General features: G+C 42.7%; 1 pseudogene; it reads left to right on the forward strand.

The window, feature by feature from the left end:
- The first annotated feature begins 3,838 nt into the window (after positions 1-3,838).
- On the forward strand, positions 3,839-3,956 carry LOC124608009 (annotated as a pseudogene).
- The last annotated feature ends 16,071 nt before the right edge of the window (positions 3,957-20,027 follow it).

The following is a 20,027-nucleotide window of genomic DNA, read 5'->3' on the forward strand; positions in this document are numbered from 1 at the left end:
CTCCACAACTTACACTGAGGCGAGTAGGGGCTTCTTTTACTGACCTACGAGCGGCCGATTCCTCTGCCGACATGGGGTCATGTCCAGATCCCATCCCATACTAATATTATATATGCGAAAGGAACTCGCTGTTACCCTTTCACGACTAAACTGCTGAACCAATTTTGATGAAATTTGGTGAATAAATAGCTTGAAAGCTGAGGGGAAAATCATAGGCTATTTAAGTGCGCGCAAGGTACTTGTTGATTTGAAGAGTATAACGAGAATTTTGGAAATGAAATGTCGTGTGGCGAGGGCCTCCCGTCGGGTAGACCGGTCACCTGGTGCATATCTTTGGAGTAGACGCCACTTCGGCGACTTGGGTGTCGATGGGGATGAGATGATGATGAAGACAACACAACACCCAGCCCCTGAGTGAAAAAAAATCTCCGACCTACCCGGGCATCTAACCCGAGCCCCTTAGCATGCCATTCCTTCGCACTGACCACTTTTTTATCTCATTTTGTTCTATATTGTTCTTTGAATATGTTCGGGGCGGTCCGATGACACCCGTTTAGGTTTTTCGCTGATCTATTCACTCAGTTTTTTGTTACAGATGGTAACTAACCCTCTGACCGAACACGCTGAGCTACCGTGTCGGCACCACTCAGCTATCAAATGCTCTGAGCACTATGGGACTTGACTTCTGAGGTCATCAGTCCCCTAGAACTTAGAACTGCTTAAACCTAACTAACCTAAGGACAACACACACACCCATGCCCGAGGCAGGATTCGAACCTGCGACCGTAGCGGTCACGCGGTTCCAGACTGTAACGCCTAGGACCGCTCGGCCACTCCGGCCGGCCACTCAGCTATCGAGGCGGACGTGTGAATTATGGAGACGTGTACTCTTCCAAAAAGCTTTTTACTCTTTCTTTCATTTTTCAAGGTCTTCTTATTTGTGAAAGTGTTCTTATGTTTTTATATGTTCTGCGTAACACAATTCAATGTATGAATACAATCAGCGCCTTCTAGGAGGTGCTGATACAATGCTTATATGTACCATCCTCAACGTGTGTAATCTATACTATCCATACTTTCATACTACTGTTATTAAATGTTAAAGTAGCTCTGTCACGATTTCACTAGTAAATTGCTGAAGCGATTTGGATTAATTTTGGCATTGGGGTAGTCTGAACCCTGAGGAAGAACATATGCCATTTTAAAAAATAAAAGAGAAAAAAGATCGACCGCTAAGAGGATGAAGTAGGGCATCGTATATCTTCTTAACCTCAGTGGACGTAAATCATATTAAAAATTATTAAATTTGTTGCGTAATGTATGTGCTGTATATCAAATGGTTCAGATGGCTCTGAGCACTATGAGACTTAACTTCTGAGGTCGTCAGTCCCCTAGAACTCAGAACTACTTAAACCTAACTAACCTAAGGACATCACACACACCAATGCCCGAGGCAGGATTCGAACCTGCGACCGTAGTGATTGCGCGGTTACAGACTGTAGTGCCTAAAACCGCTCGGCCACCCCGGCCGCTGTTTTATATTGTACGGCTACGTCAACAGAAGGGGGCATAGACGCGTTCTCCTGCCCATTTCCCTCTGCACGCACTGCTTGGTAAGGATACTGCGCTTGTCACCATATCATGCATTGGTGCAGTTGGGGAAAGAGGCTGTGGCATACATGCTTACCCGAACAGGCAGACACGTGAGGACAGCTGATGTTACTGGAAGTACAATAGTTTACTTACCCACCATCACTCATCGTAACAAAACTAATGACATTCGAGCGCAGCTGGAGTCACAGCTAGTATCACAATAAGCAGAAACAGAAAAACGACGGACATTATCAAAGGAAGTACGGAGTTTATTTACATTGTTTTTAAATAGGCTGTGTAGTTACTTTAAAGCATTACAACAATGACAGATAATCGCCGTTGAGACGAAGACTCGGAAAAAAGAAACGAAAGGAAGTTTTTTTTGTGTCCAGTCGAACATAAAGTCATTTGAATCGAGCACAAACTTGGATTAGGTTCAAATGATTCAAATGGCTCTGAGCACTATGGGACTTAACTTCTAAGGTCATCAGTCCTCTAGAACTTAGAACTACTTAAACATAACTAACCTAAGGACATCACACACATCCATGCCCGAGGCAGGATTCGAACCTGCGACCGTAGCGGTCGCACGGTTCTAGACTGTAGCGCCTAGAACCGCTCGGCCATTCCGGCCGGCGCTTGGATTAGGAAAGAATGCGAAAGGTAGTCAACCGTTTCTTTTTCAGAGGACTTATCTTGTCCCCATAGTTGCTTCAGTGATTCGGCAAAACGAATGTGGATGACTTGGTAGGAATCCGAACCACCTACCTCCGGAATTCGAGTCCAGTGTCTTCGCACTGTGCCAGCTCTGTAGGTGACTTACGAAAAACACGAAAACATATGAGGGCGACTTGCAGTTTTGACGAAATCGTTACAGCGTCTTCTGAAATGGAATCTGCCTAAGAATAAATTCCCTACTTACCTGTGTATAAGACCGGTTTCTCCTACAGAAATCACGAACTGTAACTGACAACACCACGCGATACACAAGGCTACTGTAAAAAGTTAACAGTGAACAATCTGGCTACGTAGGTCTTCGATACACGGGGCGTCTAATAATATTTCACAGCCGAACTCGAAGAGCAGGCAACATCGACAGCCATCATAATAAAAGATCGGTCACCGTTCGGAATCCTCAGCGAACTGAACTTAATCCGATGTGACACATATCGAGTACGTTTGCGAAATTTGTCGGTTCTGCAAATGTTCCGATGCTCTGTTCAAATGGCTCTGAGCACTATGGGACTTAACTTCTGAGATCATCAGTCGCCTAGAATTTAGAACTACTCAAACCTAACTAACCTAAGGACATCACACACATCCATGCCCGAGGCAGGATTCGAACCTGCGACCGTAGCGGTCGCTCGGTTCCAGACTGTAGCGCCAAGAACCGCACGGCCACTCCGGCCGGCTCCAATGCTCTGTATCGAAGCATTTAGAGTTGCTCATCGAACCAAAAGGAGACAAGTGATGTTAAATACGGTGAACGGGCCTAGGCCGTGTCTCTATAGCGGCAGCGCTGATGCATATGGCATCATGGCATGTGTGGCACTATAAATTTTATTATCAAGGGCGATCAAAAAGTTTCCATTTGAGAGCATTTCTGCAGCGTATAAGAAACGTAGCGCGACTACAATGCGGTTATATAAGCCAACATGTAGACAAGAGATTACTGTGGCATTCGTGTCTTTCCGACGAGCGTACGGTAAATTCAGAAATGTGCTCCATAGCGACATTATTACTAAATGAATCGAAACAGAACCAGCTTGCTGTTATTCTTTTCTTGCTGCCAGAGGACAAACCCCGTTAGACATCCATGGAGAATAAAGGAGTGTGTATGGGGCATCATGTCTGTCGAAAACCACCATTGCGGAATGTTGTGCCAAGTTCCATGCTACTTCATGATAACGCACGTCCCCAAATCGAAAATATCGTAGCGCGGAAGTTAGACCAACTTAAGTGTGGGATACTCGAACACCCGCCCTAGTCTTAATATCTTCCCATGTGACTATCACACCTTCGGTTTCTTGGAAAAGGCGCTGACGGGTCGACGAATGCCGTCGGACGAGGATGTGCAACAGGCAGTTGACGACTTCTTCACATTACCGAACGAGTATCTTCAACAGGCTGCGTCGATAAGATGACTGCCTCATTTTTCACGGCGATTTGGCCTCCTTGGCATACCGATTCTGGACAGTACGGCCTTCGAACGGAATCTTTTTAATCTCCCCTTACACATTTTCCTGGCAACGGCCTTGCCACAGTGGTAACACCGGTTCCCGTCAGATCACCGAAGTTAAGCGCTATCGGGCTGGGCAAGCACTTGGATGGGTGACCATCGGGTCTGCCGAGCGCTGTTGGCCAGCGGGATGCACTCAGCCCTTGTGAGGCAAACTGAGGAGCTACTTGATTGAGAAGTGGCGGCTGTGGTCTCGGAAACTGACGTATGGCCGGGAGAGCGGTGTGCTGACCACATGTCCTTCCATATCCGCATCCAGTGATGCCTGTGGGCTGAGGATGACACGACAGCCGGTCTGTACCTTTGGGCCTTCATGGCCTGTTCGGGAGGAGTTTATACATTTTCTTGAGCACTCAGTTACACAGTATTAAATCATTAGAAGTTGGAAGGCTTTGAGCAGTCATCCTTTTTTATCCTTTCGCCTTTGCAGACTGTAGCAAATTAGTAATACGCTTGCCTAGAAAGTAATCCACGGCATTTTTTTCTCAGCCGAAAAGAATGTTACGAATGCGAACCGTTACATATGTATTATTTGAAGTCTCCTAAGTTAGCGCGCCAAGTTCCCGTCACAGATAGCGTAGCTGCAAGGACAGTTTCAAAATGGCGTCTGTAGGTGATGTATGTTACAAGCAACGTGCCGTCATTGAATTTCTCACTGTAGAGAAAGAAACTTTGGGGAATATTCAGAAACGTTTGTGCGAAGTCTTTGGAGCATCTGTTGTCGATAGAAGTACAGTTAGTCGCTGGGAACGGATGGTGAGGTCATCAGAAGGCGATTCGGCGGAGCTCCACGATTTGCAGCGGTCGGGGAGACCATCCACGGCTATCACACTTGACATGTTGCAGAGAGCTGATGTAATCATTCGAGAGGACAGATTAAAGGATGCCATTCGTGGGAGACATTTTGAGGACGATGAGGTGGTGGTTCACACAGTGAAGCACTGGTTCGGCTACCAGGACAAGGATTGGTACCGACGGAGCATACACGCCCTTGTTTCGCGCTGCGGGAAGGCCATAGAGCGGGATGGAGGTTACGTGGAAAAATAGGGCATGTAGATAAAACACCATTCTTTCGTGTGAGTAATTCTCATTATGTTCAATAAAGAATTGTTGAAGAAAAAAAAGTGCGGTGCATTACTTTTTGGCCACCCCTCGTAGTACTAGAGTTGAGTGTAACTATGAGTTTTATTAAAACTTCTCTACCATGGTAAGGCCGTTGAACTAGATAAGACACGTAAGTCCTACAGAGATTATACGAAAGAAGTAAGGCCGTTCAACTAGATAAGACACTGAAGTCCTACAGAGATTATACGAAAGAACTTGATCCCGTAATAGCAGTAGCTTATCGTAGATCACAAGAGCTGCGAAAGACCTAGTGACTGGAAAGAAGCGCAGGTCATTCCCGATTTCAAGAAGGGTCCGTAGGACAGATGCACATAATTGTAGACCTGTATCGCTCTTATACAGCTATGAAGTATGTTTCATGATCACGCATTATTACGTTTTGGAGAACGAAAATCTCCCCTATAAAAGTGAAAATTGGTTCCACAAACAGATGGGGGCCAGAGCGCCGTAACCAAAGGCACTGAAATTGATGCCACGTTCCTTCATTTCCGGAAGGCATTCGATACAGTTGCACTCTAGTTAGTGAATAAAGTACGAGCTTGCGGAGTATCAGACCAGGTTAGTGAGTGGGTGCAGGTCTAACCCGCAGATAGAAGTTTACATGTCCTTCTTAACGGATCAACATCGAAAATGTAAAAGTAATTTAGGGAGTAGCCCAAGAGAGTGTTATAAGGCAAATATTATTTACAATTTGTGTTGATGATCGAGTACATGACGTTGGAGACTCCGTGAAGCTATACGCTTACGATGCTATTGTCTAAAGCAAGACTGAATCCACCCAAAGACTGTAGAGAAAGACTATAAGTCCCGCAGAGGATCGATGACTGGTGCAGAGACTGGAAGTTGACCCTGAACGTAAGTAAATGTAACATACTGCACATAAAAAGCCAACTTCACTGTTGATGACAAATCACTGGAAAAAGCAGCGACAGTAAAATACCGAGGAGTGCCGTCCAGGCCAACCTAAATTGAAATGCCCACATAAAACAAATAGTAGGAAAAGCAGATGCGAGACTGAAATTCATTAGGACTGTCTTAAAGAAATATACAGATACAAAGAAATGATCAGGGTGTATCAAAAAGAATCGCCCGATTTAAAAAAAATCATAACTATTATGATATTTTAGATATGTGCATGAATCTTGTACTGTTGGAAAGAGCAAACTCTCGAGTTTTACATAGTAGCAAGCAGTGTATGCCCACTTCAATTCTTTTAAAAGTGGTGTCGAGACAACAGAAAGAGTTTTCTTTTCTACGTTTCGCGCAGTGCGGGTCAGTAATAACTCTTCAGCGTGACTTTCGTACTATGTATCGTGTGGATGCTCCTACAGTACCGAGCATGAGACGATGGCACGAACAATTCCGAGAAACAGGTTGCTTGTGTAAAGGCAAATCGCCGGCCCGTCCCCGAGTGTCTGACACAGACGACGAAAGCATCCATCATAGTTTCACAAGGAGTCCGCAGAAATACGTTCACCGAGCAGCGCGACAGCTCAACATGCCCTATATGTCCATCTGGCGTGTGTTGCGTCGACTTTTACACATGAAACCATACAAAAATCAGCTACCGCAAGCTCTCCGTGAAGGCGACAAATAACAACGTGTAGAGTTTTGTAATTTCGTTCTTGGCAAGATGGAAGATGGCAGTTTTTTTTCCACACATAGTGTTTAGTGAAAAGGTAACATTCCATTCAAATGGAAAGATGAACCGTCATGAAGTGAGAATATGGGGCACAGAACAACCACATGAAGTTGTACAATACGAGAGTGACTCTCCACAATATAATGTGTTTTGTGCAGTTTCATGGGGAAAGGAGAATGGTCCATTTCCCTTTGCCGAGAACACTGTTATAGGAAGCACATATCTCGATATGATTGAGAACATCCTGTTTTCACAGTTGGAGCCTTTTTCGAACGACTTCATTCACCAAAAGGACGGGGCACCGCACACTGACATCTGGAAGGGCGGGAATTTTTAAAAGGATTACTGGACGATGGATCGGTCGCACTGGGGCAAATGATTCAGCCTGCAAGGTCAACGAACGTGACTGTATGTGATTATTTCTTGAGGGAGTATATAAAAGACCCTGTTTGTGTGCCTTTGTTACCAACAACAATGAATGAACTGGGACATCACATAGCAGCAGCTGTGGAAGCTGTAACTCAGACATGCTCGCTGCAGTGTGGAAACAATTTGAATACCACAATGACATATGCCGTGAATCTCTAGGGGGGCGTATTGAACACCTATGAAAAGGTATGAAAAAGAAATTTCTGAGTTTCCCGTTTATCAAAAACAAAATTAATTGTATATATTTCTTAGTTAGGGAAATGTAGACGTGCTAATGCGGATGATTCTTTTCGAGGCACTCTGTATTTCTTCCACGGAAGAAGTGATTAACACTTGTTGAACCAATTCTTGAGCTTTGTTAATCACTCTAGCACTCTTACGAAGTAGGATTAACAGGAGAGATAGAGAAGATCCAACAAAGAGTAGCGCGTTTCGTTATGGATCGTTTACTCGATGCAAGAGCGTTTCGAAGATACTCAAAAAACTTCTGTGACAGTGGCTACAGAGCGGTGTTGAGCGTCACAGAGAGGTTTACTGTTTAAATTTAGGGAAAATTCATTCCCAGAGGGGTTGGGCAACATATTACTTCCTCCCTCATGCATCTCGCTAAATGACTGCGTCGAGAAAAGCAGAGAAATTCTGTGTAATACGGTTTAACGACAATCATTTTTCCCGCGCGCTATTGGTACGTGGGACAGGGAATGGGAAAAGATAATGATGACACAAGTATCCTCTGCCACACACCGTCAGGTGGCTTGATGACCATACACTATGAGACAAAATTATGCGGACACCTCTGTCTAATGCGTAATTGACCACTAGATGTAACGAGAGGCGGATCCGCCGTATAAAAGCAAGTGGGGAGTATTGAGTTGTCATTAGAGAAGCAATAATAGCACAATGCGTCTCTCGGGAGAGCTCAGTGTCTTCGAATGTGGACCAGTCATTGGATGTCACATGAGTAACAAATCGATCAAGTACGTTTTAACCCTTCTACAGCTGGCCAAGTCGATTGTTGGTGATTTGATTGCGAAGTGGAAACGCGAAAGAACAAGCACCGCTCAACCAAGCCCAGGCATACCTCATGTACTGACGGACGTTACAGAGGGTAGATGTAATAAAATCGCACGAAATCATCGGAAGAAATGTCTCGTGCTTCCCAAAGTGCTACCAGTTGTGGAGCTGGCACATTGTGCGTATGGACTTAAAAAGAATGGGGTAAAATGATCGAGAAGTTTCGTATAGGCCACTTTTGTAGTCAATCGACGCATGAGGTGGTGTAAAGAGTGACGCCAGTGGACGGTGGATGACTGGAAAAGAGTAATTTGGAGTGATGGTCACGCTGTGCCCTGTGGCAATCCAAACTGGGTTTTGCGAATTCCTGGAAAACGTTACATGTCGTTATGTGTAGGCCAACAATGAAGGTGAGAGGAGGTGGTGCTACATTAAGGGGCAGCAATGTGTGCTGCGTACAGTAAAAGGCTAGTTCAGAGGCAACGATTGTTCGCATCACCATGATAATGCACCTTGTCACCTGACACATCTGTGATCAATAACATTCCTGAAATGAACTGGCCTGCCTGCCCAGAATCTGTGCCTGATCCCAATGGAACATCTTTGTTGTGGAAGTCCAACCTTACGATTGAAGGTTTGAGGGGCTTCAGCCGTTCACTTATGTAATAAAATGGAAAACCTGCAGCCGCCCCTTCAATGTTATTTATTATACAGCTATCAATTTCGGTGATTCAAGACACCATCTTCAGGCCTTACCAGATACTGAGGGAGTTAACTCTAATCGTGTACACTATTCCATCAAAGGCCCAATATCTATGATCCAGTTTCTATATACCGTAATAACGATGTTGTGTCTCCAGCCATCAACTACCTGTCGGTGTTGATAGTTGATGGTTGGAGACACAACGTCGTTGATACAGTCTACAGAAACCAGTCCATAGATCAAGGCTGCTGGTGAAATAGTGTATATGATTGGAGTTAACCCCCGCAGCGTCAGATAAGGCCTAAAGATGGTGTCCTGAATCACTGACTTAGTTGCTGTATAATAAATAACATCGAAAAGACGATTGCAGGTGTCCCATTTTATCACATCTTTGGGGTGAGTTAAAATGTCAGCTTCACTCCGCACTTCACGATCCATCATCACTGCCTAGTTTCGGCTCTTGGCGAAGAATGGGCTACCATTCCTTCACAGACGTTCAGATACTTCACCGAAAGTTTCCCCATCGTATTTCAAATCGTCATAAATGCGAATGTCGAACACACTCCATATTAATGTTCTTTAATAAGTGTCTATATACTTTTGACGAAATAGTGTAGATGTATATGTAGAAAGTAAGAATACATCGTTTTGTAGTATAAAAACTGCTCAGCCTTTGACTCGGGTTCGATCCTTACTATCTTCCCATTTCCAGTTTTTGTATCGCTCTCTTGTTCAGTTTTAGGAATCCAAACGAAGAACACGTTTGGCGGCAGAGTTTCTGGCGGTCCGCTTGAAGTCGCGCAAGCAGGGGCCTGACTGGCTAACTTTAATGCTAATTGACTGGAACAAAGTGCAACGTATCGAATCCTTTTCTGAACAGCTATTTCTCAACACAACTTATCCTAAAAGAGCCTTACAAGCTTTTCAGACTGTGGAATTCGGAATTTTGAATTCCCTAAATATTTCCGCAGTATAATGTCCCAAGCGTCTAACTCCAACTACCATTTCGCGTTCAAAATCTGTTAATTCGCGTCTTGAGGCTTAACCACGATGTCGGAAACCTTTTCACATGAACCACCTGAGTACAAATGACAGTTCTGCCAATGCATAGGCCTTTTGTACTTTGTCTACGCGATATTACCACCATTTGTATATGTGCACATCGGTATCCCACAACTTTGGCATCTCGGCGTAGCTGAGTTTGGTTGTGTTATTTGTAATGGCGCCTAAAGGTCAATTAGGTCATCTAGAGGCTGTTGGGGTCCTCTCACTGTTGTTGCATTCATGTTATCCATAGTAATTCTACTCATATGTAGCACTCAGGTGGAGACAGTGTTTAGATCTTGGAGGAGAGCAGCGTTCAACTGAACTGCTGCGGGTTCGAATCCTGCCTCGGGCGTGGATGTGTCTGATGTCCTTAAGTTAGTTAGGTTTAAGTAGTTCTAAGTTCTAGGGGACTGATGACCTCAGAAGTTAAGTCCCATAGAGCTCAGAACCATTTGAACCATTTGAACTGCTGCGTGAATGAGGTTCCACGCGCTCTCGTGAATGCGCATCTCGTGTCAGGAAACACGAGTGTTGTATGTAGGGTGAAGCTGAACCTTATCGACAACATATCAAAGGTAGTTCGGGGATAATTTCTGCGTCTTCTGGTATAAGGATGGCTCGTCACTGAATAACAATGTGATTAAGACGTGTTCCATTGATAATCCCATTACATTTGTTTCTGTGAAAAACGTTCGTAAAAAAAAAAAAAAAAAAAAAAAAAAACACCTGCTACACGCGATCACCGAAAAATACAGTACAAAACAGAGTACTGCAACAACCCATTGACGCAAAAGTACTTTGATGGGGCTGCCGGAGCTGCAGAAAAGTTTCAGTATAGTGTGGTTGGGCCTTTTTCCCATTGCTTTCAGTGAAGCTGTACATATGGTGGATATAGGTCAAATTTTCATAAGTAAGCCTACCTATATCGCTGTGCAACATTGTTGGGGTAAGCTAATACTGCCTGAAAAAAACTTGAGACAGAACCAAGAAGTACTGAACGCAAGTTTGAGGGGGGAAACTAAAATGATCATTACTGTTGTCAAAAGCGAGTCCTGTGAGTAGCCGGAAGTAGTTAGCTTATAAACAAGATACTCAGCGCATGCTGCCAAAATTTACACTCTTGTGCACACAATTTTTAGTGCAAAACGTATGCGAAGATAAGTGAGGGAATAAAATGGAAAGAAATGCAATTACGCCTTGGCGATTGATTGGAGTCCACTGCTCCATTATACAAAGATACTCAAAAAATACCGAAGAAAAACTTCAGAACATTTTGTCGGTGGAGTTAGAGTCATCCTACATACTCAATAAAAACATTCAGAATCTCCCTGTGGTACTCCTCGTCACAGGCTGGATGGGTCGAAATAACTAGGGTAAACGGAACAATTGTGAGAGTTCCTACTTCACTTGGGTAAGTGGCGCTTGAATTCAAGTCACTGGAACATCGTTACTCCTACCGAACTATCTGTAGGCTTTGAAAATGGCACTGAGTGCTATGAGACTTAACTTCTGTGGTCATCAGTCTCCTAGAACTTAGAACTACTTAAACCTAACTAACCTAAGGATATCACACACATCCATGCCCGAGGCAGGACTCGAACCTACGACCGTAGCGGTCACCCGGTTCGAGACCGAAGCGCCTAGAACCGCACGGCCACACCGGCCAGCTGTAGGCTTTCATATATAGTTCTCGAATTCTGTGTAGTATGAGTAGTGTGTTAAGCAGTATGTTCCCTCTCAACTATTTCTGCTTACGATATCATGTTACGATCATTAAATATAGCATGAGCGTCTATTTAGCTGTGAAGATCCACTTCTGGAAAATTATACTTCCTGTTGGAAAAAAAAATATTTTTTCGGGAGGATTTTTTTCCTCTTAGCTACAGCTCGGTTGGCCGTTCCGGCCATGCGTGTAGATATGTAACAAGATAATGCAGAGTTCTGTATGATTCCATCTTCTTAGTAATCATAGGAAAGCGTGTTACGTCTTACTAAAAATAAAAATGTAAATTCTCATATGAGAGAGAACGTCGTTCAGTGACGGCCCGGGTAGTTTAATTTAAAGTTAATGACATGAAGTGGGCCGCAAAGAACATCGATAACCAAATACTCATCTCCACCGTGGCAACAGTAGCGATTTAATTTCAGATACTCTCCTTGGTTGAAAAGAAGGCTAGAACGGAAGAAGAGAGGAAGAAATGAAGGAAGCAAGGAAATGAGGAAGGAAGAAGGCTAGAATTTACCGATCTGTCGATATCTACAACTTTAGAGGAATAACACTGGCTTAGGTGGGAGAAAATTCTGGCAGTGGCCTTGTTACAGGAAACGCTCCGCCATTCACCATTCGATGGAACATCCAAACGACGATAGAAAGAGGTCTGGTGTCGTTCACCATCGTCCTTTTCACTCGATACTGCCTGACAGAAGATTTACTTTTAAGGAAGTTTGAAAGACGCCGGAGACTGCTCGCGATGAACTGGGCGTTGAGTGTCACAACAACCATTTGGAACTACAGCACAGAAAAACACGGCTACGGTTTGCAGTTACGAAACAAGGCAGTAAGGGGAAGCACTGCTCCACTGTGTCAACACTAAACACTTGGGCGTGAAAATATGCGACAGCTTGATCAAGCGAAGAGACTGCCAGGAAAGGGAGGTGCAGTCAGCAGGTATCCATTTTTTTTTTTTTTTTGCTCATTATTTAGCACTGATTCTCCCCAGACAACAATAATGAGAACAACGAAAGACCTTTCAATATTTTACGTACACAAACAACTTACACATTTACTCACGGATTGCTGCTGTCCTCATTGCCAGGCGTACACTTCTTTTGTTGATATATTCTCCAGGTTTCGATTTTGACTAAGAGATGAAAATGAAGAAATACATCTTTTGATTGGTAGCTGGAGGTATAGTTTAGCTGCCGTTATTACATGTAAATGAGTCTTTTCACACGGGAGATATTAGTGTAACTCGCCACCCTGCGTGACTATTGATTAATTAATAATTAATTAAATCACTTGAATTAAAATAGTTGAAATATAAAATAGTGTTTAATATACGTTAACAGTCACAGACGTCCCAATTCCAGAATGAAGAAAACACAAGAAAACATTAGGGAAACATTTTAACCACCGTATGCTGTCACATTTATTCCTTTAATGAACAATACATACATTATTGGCCAGTTTTGCCCTTACGTCATTTTCAAATATCTGCAGTATAATACCAGTTGTACGAATATAATAAATAAGTAAGCCGCCACATTAGTGAAAAAACATTATGCTTGTGTATTACAATTGATTAAATTATTTACATGAAGTTGGTGATGTGTGTGTCACATTTATAAAACTTGTTTCGTGTTATGTGGGGGAAGATACTCACGAATGTAGTCTTGCACATACGAAGCACCCTACAAGCACAACTAGTACAACACGTTTTGTAGACAAAAACCTTATTGACAGCCAGCTTAATAGATCTTGCATATTCGTTTAACAGCTTAAAGTGTACATTTAGACATTCATACATAACCATAATAGTTACAGATTGAGGAAAACATGCATCATCAACAGAGTTTGCTAAGAGCTGTTATTTGTAGAGATGAAGTTACTGCCATAGGGAGTTGCAGTCATGTGATGCGCACATGTCGTTAATTCTTACTAAAATCTTTACATAATAAATTTTAACATTACTTCAACCATTACCGGCACAATGAAAAACTCGTTATTACTGTGAGTGTGCTACGAAGTCTTATTTAATTCTTTTAAAAACAAGTATTGTTTTTTGTGTGCCATTGCTGAAAATAGTCTCTATGCATGTTAGCCATTATGAAAATCATTAAGTCGTACAACGTTAGTGTCTCTCGCCATTGTAGTAAAATAGCCCTTGTATCTGATTAAAGTCCTACGTCACGCCGGTCTCTGATCTGTTAAAATTATTAGCAATACTGACAGGACTGTTTACAATGTTGTCAAATACTAAATAATTTACATTCGTTAATACTATACAAAGACATGCATCAGTCCCGCACGAAATATTCTTTTCTGAAATGGTCTCATGTCTTCGTTTTCCTAAATTACATTAAAAGTAATAATTTTCATCATTAATAAAATTACAAAACCACTTCTATTCGGAGATACGATATTCCTCTACAGCTACCGAACAGATTTCATTACGATAATAACCTGTGTTCAGAACGTCCTGAGTGCCGAGTTAGAATCCAGACATTGTTTGAATTTTGTTTAAAAATCCTGCCAACGGCCTTGTCAAAGAGAGCGAAAGAGCAGACAGAGGTTCAAAGTACTCTACTGCCCTTGGAGTGGAAAACTGCCCTTAAAAGGAGGAAGAAACAGCAATGATCAACGGCATGAGGACGCAGAGGGCAATGGAAACTATTGCATTAAAGATACATACTACGTATCCATAGGATATGTGACCTGTAATTGTAAAAAAAGTGTCGTAATGATCTTCCCAGTGGCAAAAGATTCCGGATTAGTCCCTCCTTCGGATCTTCGGGAGGGGATTGCCAAGGGGGAAGTGACTATGAGAAAGTGATTGAATAACTAACCAAAGGGTGACGTTCTACGAATCAGGGTGAGGGGGAAGTTTGAACAAAATAGGAAAGCTAGAAAATCAGAAAAGAAAAAAGAAAAATCTGAATCTATTTGTAGTGGGGGTCAGTGAAGTGAAATGGGAAGAACATAGGGATTCCTGGTCAGACGAATATTGGGTAATTACAACAGCAGCAGAAAGCAGTGTGACGGGAAGGTAGGGCAGATTCTCAGCTGCTGTGAACAGTTCATTGATAAGATTGTTCTCATCAGATTCGACCGCAAACCAATAACGGCAACGATAGTTCAGGTGTGCATGCCGATGTCGCAAGCAGAAGATCAAGAGAGAGAGAAAGTATTTGACGATATAGAGCGGTAAGTAAAGTGAGATGAAAATCTAATAGTCATTTGGGAATGCTGTTGTAGGGGAGGGATTAGAAGAAAGGGTTACGGGAGAATATGGGCTAGGTAACAGGAACGAGAGAGGAGAAACACTGACTAAGTTCTGTAATAAATTTCAGTTAGAAATAACGAATACTTCGTTCAAGAATCACAATTCTTCGAAACGCCCGGGAGATACGAGTAGATTCCAGCTAGATTACGTCGTGGTCAGACAGAGATTCCGAAATCAGGTATTGGATTGTAAGTGTATCCAGATGCACATACAGACTCAGATTACTATTGAGTAATGATGGAAATTAGACTGGAGTTTAAGAGGATCGTCCGAAATAGTGTGTAAGAAAATGAGATACTGAAGTAGAGAGGAATGAAGGGACGAATTAGGGAACACCAGAGTAGGCAGCTCAGTTGAAGAGTCACGGACGTGTCTAAACAGAGTAATACAGATTTTGGACGGACAAACATAGGTACTAGGAAGGTAACTGTGAAGAAACCTTGGGTTACGGATGAAACACTTCTACTGAAAGAAGTACAAAAATTTTCAGGGAAAGACAGGAATACAGCAATATAAATCCCAAAGGGATGAAATAAACAGTGAGTGCAGGGCAGCCAGTGCTAAGTGGGTGTACGAAAGATGTGAATAAATCGAAAAAGAAATGATCGTCGGAAGGACTGAATCAGCATACAGAAAAAGTGGAAACAGCTTTCGGCGAAATTAAAACCAAGATGAGTAACATTGAGAGTGCAGTGCGAAATTCCACTGTTAAGTGCAAAAGAGAGAGCGAGTAAGTGGAAAGAGTACACTGAAGGTCTCTATTAGGAGGGAGGACTTGACCGATGACGTGATAGAAGAGGACATTGGGGTCGATATGGATGGCATAAGAGATCCACTATAAGAGTCCGAATTTAAACAGCTCTGGAAGACTTGAGATCAAATAAGGCAGAAGGGGTGGACAACATACGATCGGAATTTCTAAAATCTTTGGGGGAAGAGGCAACCAAATGAGTATTCAGGTGTGTAGAATCTATGAGACTGGCGACGTATCATCACACTTTTGTAAAAACACAATTACGAAGACAGCAGGGACAGATAAGTGCAGAAACAATGCAGAAACAATCGTAAGGTCAACTTAGCTTAAGATCTCATCCATCCAAGCTGCTGACCGTGACACGCTGACAGGATTCAACAAAATACAGAAAGCGTTCGACAATGTAAAATGGGGAGAAAAATAGAAATAAGTTATAGGAAAAGACGGATAACATACAATACGCACAAGAGCCGTGAGGGAACATTAAGACTGGGAAATCAACAACGAAGAGCTGCAATTGGCTTGGTTCAAATGGCTCTGAGCACTATGCGACTCAACTTCTGAGGTCATCAGTCGCCTAGAACTTAGAACTAATTAAATCTAACTAACCTAAGGACATCACACACATCCATGCCCGAGGCACGATTCGAACCTGCGACCGTAGCGGTCACGCGGTTCCAGACTGAAGCGCCTTTAACCGCACGGCCACACCGGCCGGCAGAGCTGCAATTAAAAATGTTGTTAGTCAGGGATGTAGTCTTTCGCCCCTACTGTTTAAACCATACATCGAAGAAGCAATTACGGAAATAAAATAAAGATTCAGGAGTGGGATTAAAATTCAGGATGAAAGGATATCAATGATAAAATTCGTTGATAACCCTGGTATCCTCAGTGAAAGCAAACAAGACTTACAGGATCTGCTGGAAGGAACGAACGGTCTAATGATTGTAGAATATGGACTGGGAACAAACATGAAACTGTTATAGGTGATGAGATCCAGCAAAAATGAAAATAGCTAGAAGCTTAATATCAAAATTGATGAACAAAGAAGTACATGAAGTTAAGGAATTCTGCTATCAAGGAAGCAAAATAACCCATGATAGACATAGCAAGAAGCACATAAATAGTAGACTAGTACGGGAAAAGAGGGCATTCCTGGTCAAGAGAAGTCTACGGGGTATCAAACAAAGGCCATAATTTTAAATTTCTGAAAATGTACGTTAAGAGCATAGCATCGTATAGCAATGCAACATGGGTTGTGGGAAAACCGGAACAGAAGAGAACAGAATCGTTTGATATGTGGTACTACAGAAAAATGTTGACAATTAGATGGACTGATAAGATGAAGAACGATGACGTTCCGCGCATAATTGTTGAAGAAAGGGACATACGGGTACCATTGTCAAGAATAAGTGACAGGATGATAGGGCGTGTTTACATCGGCTCATAACCTCTATGGTACTCGACAGAGCTGCAAAGGGAAAAAATTGTAGGGGAAGACAGGGAGTTGGATATAACCAACAAATAATTGAGAACGCAGACTGCAAATGCTATTCTGAAAGGAAGAGGTTGGCGTGAGAGAGGAATTCGTGGCTGGCCGCATCAAATGAGTCAGAAGGCCGACTGAAAAAAAAAAAAAAAAAAAAAAAAAAAAAAAAAAAAAAAAAAAAAAAAAGGAAAACAACTTGCGTGGTCACTTTTGTTGCTTAATTCACACGGAACAAAAACCGATTAAAACTTTGTAAAAATGTATTTTCCAAGTCTATCTGCTCATTTAACACTTCTACTAGGTGCTTTATAAGGTGCTCGTATATCCTAATCTCTTCCAAGATAGCCATGGTTTTTCCCTTGTCTGGTCCGTTTTAATATTTTGTTTATGTTTAACGCGGAGTGGCTACTTTGTCTCAGAAGCGTACTAAATGTGAACGAATTAGTTTTGCTGTGTCCGACATGTTCTTTAAATAGTTTATTAAAACTTCTCCCCATTTGGCCAATGTAAAATTTCCGCAGGTTATTTTGTAAATGCCGAATTTACTAAAAGGAGACTCTTCCTGCGTGTTGCGATGGATGATGTCATTCAACGCGTTATCGGTACGGAAACATACGTGCAACATTATCTGAGGTCGTTCCGATGCGTGGCATGACAGTGAAGTTTAGATTTTCTTTTTTTTTACTTCTCTAACTGGTGTGATTTCGACATTTGTTATTAATCCTTTCTATCTTCTGGAACATTTCGCTAGTCGTGTTTGAATTGTAACCGTTATTTGTAGCTACGGCTTCTAATATTCTTAATTCTTTATCAGTTTCACCTTTTTCTGACGGAAGGTTCATAATGCGATGCAACATGACATTAGAACGTATGCTGTTAAATGAATATGCAAGGGTTAGGCTCTCTGGTCGTAAGGTTTTTGCCTACGTGACGTGATGCGCAATATATACAGGTCGAACAACAAAATGATTCAAATGGCTCTAAGCACTATGGGACTTAACATCTGAAGTCATCAGTCCCCTAGACTTAGAACTACTCATACCTAACTAGCCTCAGGACATCACACACATCCATGCCCGAGGCAGGATTTGAACCTGCGACCGTAGTAGCAGCGCGGTTCCGGACTGAAGCGCCTAGAACCGCTCGTCCACGGCGGCCGGCGTCGAACAACAATACATATGCAAAGAAAACAAATATTATCTAGCGAAGTCTATAAATTTTTTGAAATTCTTATATGAATGCGGGCCTTTGACAGTCATACTGTCAAGTTGTGCCAGCCTAAAGCCGCCCCCATGGGTAACATCACCAAGTTTGTAGGGACCAGTGCACATCAGTTGTCATCTTTTGTGCTACCTTTTAAGGCTCGAAGCCTTGGGATGGTTTCGTAGGAGGACTAATTCTCCAATGCCATAGTCTCTTACTCTCTTTCCTTTTGCGTTTTTCTCGTTCCTGAGTTAATTTAAGTAAAGTTTGACTGATCGTTGCTTCCTGAGTTACAAGCTCAGGTACCGAGGTTGTTTGCCCGCATCTCGTGGTCGTGCGGTAGCGTTCTCGCTTCCCACGCCCTTGTTCCCAGGTTCGATTCCCGGCGGGGTCAGGGATTTTCTCTGCCTCGTGATGGCTGGGTGTTGTGTGCTGTCCTTAGGTTAGTTAGGTTTAAGTAGTTCTTAGTTCTAGGGGACTGATGACCATAGATGTTAAGTCCCATAGTGCTCAGAGCCATTTGAACCATTTTTTGAACCGAGGTTGTTTACTCATTCTCTTCCTAGCAACTAACATAACCTCCGCTGATGTATTCTCAGTGAAAGAATGGGCAAATGATGGTATATTTGCTGAAATTCACCGACGCAGTCTACCCATCGCGGATGTTGTCTAGGGCAGTAGATTCGTGTAACTCTATTAAACTAGGTTTTCCGGCCTGGTGAGTAATATGCCTCACATCAAACACAAGCCTTACACTTCCATCTGCTTTTGCTATAGCCAGTAGGGGACTGCTACACGGACGGTAGGAAGGCTCTATAATATTCCATTCTAACATCTTCCTGATTTCTCTGGTTCCGCTTCCTTTTCCGACCAAGACACGGAACAAGTTGCGCGGCAGTATGATTCATGTGAATCCATGTTATAAACATAACCTATGATAGTTCCTGGCTTCTCAGTATAATTGCTTAACGAACTCATTACTCTGGCAATAACTGCTATGTACCTCTTCCAGTACTATTCTTTTACCTACATTCTCTTTGATAAAGTCCCAAGCCAGGATACAGGCCACTAATAAATTTTTTATCGCCATGAACGTGCATTTAAAGGCTCCATTTACCACTAAAATCTCGAATTGCACCTGTGTTTTGAATACCTGTAATTCGGCGCTAACGACCCCGACTGCCATACGACCTTGCTCAGGAAAACCCGATACCTTATATACCTGACATAACTCTTTATAGAAAGCGAAGCTCATCACACTTTTCGTTGGGCTTGTGTCTAAAATCACAGTAATCAGTATGCTGCCTATCTTAGCGTGCACTGCAGCTTACACCACAGATTTACTCGTCTCACAACAGACTTTCGGCTCAGTGCGTAATTCATTGCGTATACACTGGTCGTCGTTGTGTCGCAACATGTTTATATCGTTCATAGAGGTGTCTTCACTTTTCTTCATGACCACAACCGGAAAGCATGGGATGGTCGACTTTAATTTATAGGTTTAGATGGGCCGGGTTAGCTATCATCTACCACTTCGACGACTCTTACTCTTTGGTCTTGATGCTGTTGCATCATGTGACCGTCTTCTCTCTGCACGTTAACGTGCTTAGGATTATTCCGGTATTGACTGGATGCAGTAGGTGGCCCCAATCCGGATTAGGTTGACCACCCTGTTGATTTGCCTACCTATCGGAATTGTATCCACTTGTTTTTGATGACTGGAAATTAGGATCATTGTTCCCTATAACGTCTTCGCGTCTCTTCCTGTTATCACCTTGTCGATTGT

The sequence above is a fragment of the Schistocerca americana genome, chromosome 3 (genome assembly GCF_021461395.2).
Source record: "Schistocerca americana isolate TAMUIC-IGC-003095 chromosome 3, iqSchAmer2.1, whole genome shotgun sequence".
Classification (NCBI taxonomy): domain Eukaryota; kingdom Metazoa; phylum Arthropoda; class Insecta; order Orthoptera; family Acrididae; genus Schistocerca; species Schistocerca americana.